A 2,049-nucleotide genomic window follows, 5' to 3' on the forward strand; every position below is an offset into this window, starting at 1 on the left:
ATGGGAGGGTAGGTTTGCTGTTCTTTGAAAAGCAGTGGTCCTCAACCTGTGGGTCTCCATCCCTTTGGGAGCCAAACGACCCTTTCACAGTGGTCGCCCAATTCATAACAGTAGCAAAATGACATTGATGAAGTAGCAACGAAAATAATTTTATGGTTGGGAGTCACCACCACATGAGGAACTATATGAAAGGGTTGTGGCATGAGGCAGGTTGAGAACCACTGTTGTAAAGGATCTCAGGGAGGGCATCGGATGTTAACTTGGCTTATTAGTGGGAATATCAACAGCCTTGGGGATATGGAACATGGTTTGGCTGGAGAACCAACCCATCGCAATGTATGGAAATTGTCTTTCAGCCTGAACTGGAAGAATAAAGGCTGTAAGCGTCCACATAAATAACCACCCCCGATCATGCTGTTGCATGGACCTCCAGCCTCACCTGCTAACTTCCCAGGAAGAACGCTGACACAGCTGCCACGCAGGCTTCCTCGGGGCCACTGGCTCCCCTCGCCTCGGCCACCAGAACACACAGCTGTGCTTGTCAGCTGCTCTCAGTCTCCCTCCCGCTTTTCAGCCACTGCAGGCTTGTGCTCAGTGGCTTACCCACGGAAGCCGGCCAGTTTCTTGTGAGCCTGAGTGCCGGCTGGGCCCTGTTCACCCCGCTGGCCCCTCCTGCTCTGGCAACAACCAGTCTCTCTCTGAGGTGACGCGGCTTTTGGGCAGCTCTGCGGTTATGTGTGGTGCAGTATGCCCACCTGTGGGCCACCTCCGGGCCCAAGAGCTAGGCTGCGTAGAAATGCTTCCAATCAGACCTGTGCTGCATGTCCCAGCCCCAGCCCCCCAGTCTCCACCTTGGTCTCTGTGGCCTCAGGGTACATGAGGGGGCTTGAGAAAGTGCGTGGGAAATGAAGAGTCTGTGACTTTCTGAACTCCCCCCACCCCCACTCCAATGGCACACGGTCTCTTTGGAAACAGAGTTTGCATGTTTGGCTCTATCTTGACATCTTCTGAGTGGGAACTTATGGAGCCTGGCAGGCTAAGCAAATGATACGCCCTTAACGGGCTCATTTCTTCACGTTTGTCTGTCTTAAAAACACAGCCACTGTACTTAATCAGTCGACATCTCAGAAGCCAAGACAGCTAAGAGCCCCTGGGAGACGCCGGTTATGACCTATCACAGCATTCCTGCAGCAGACCCGTCATTCCACTTCTGACCCAGTCTGCCACACGTCCTGCCTGGTGGGGGGGACAGGTAGGTGGGGAGGAACCTCAGCTCCTCCGTTCCCGTTCCACCACCACCACCACCCCCGGCGGCAGTGACTGCTGCTAGGAGAAATGATTACATTGTCAGACTTGGATGTAGAATTTCCTCTCGGTCTTCCCTTCAAACAGTACACCACGCGTGATGCCAGTGAGGTTTAAAAGGAGCAGTTTAAGATTTCAGAGAGAAGTCCCTGAGAAGCCAGTTGTGGCTACAGGGCCTCCCCCCACTGACCCCCGGGAAGGTGGCCGCCCAGAGCCGGGGGATTCGTCTCTAGGGAAAAAGGAAACCCAAGCAAAAGCGCATTGTGCTTTGATCGTCGGGAGAAAGCGTATTGAAAATGTCAAGGGTACAGAGCTGTTTTACAAATGTTTTCACGGTACCAGAGTACATGGTGTCACTTCGCTGTGTTTTACCCTGTCCTCAGCAGTGTCCTGACCTGTCCCCTGGGCCCAGGGTGGGGAAGAGAGAGTCCCCTCACAGGCCCAACTTTGGTGTGGAAGTACGGGGGTACCACTGCACTTCTGTTAACGGGAAGATGGTTTAGAACCTTAATTCATGAAGCTTATAGTAGTGCAACCAGAGTGGCATTCCCTCCTCTCATCAGGGCTACTGGTGTGGAAGAGGATCGGGCTGCAACCTCCTCTGAGGGGCCGGCGGAGGGAGCACAGGTTGCGCCAGGCCAGGGAGGAAAGCCAGGAGATGGAGGGCAGGTGAGTTGTTCCCCCAATGAAATGGAAAGCTTGCAACCTGGGGTCACAGATGCCCTTTCTTGGAAGCCTCCCCCC

Source organism: Echinops telfairi, unplaced genomic scaffold (genome assembly GCF_000313985.2).
Source record: "Echinops telfairi isolate 266 unplaced genomic scaffold, ASM31398v2 ScPeMD7_7420;HRSCAF=8458, whole genome shotgun sequence".
In the NCBI taxonomy this organism is placed as follows: Eukaryota; Metazoa; Chordata; class Mammalia; order Afrosoricida; family Tenrecidae; genus Echinops; species Echinops telfairi.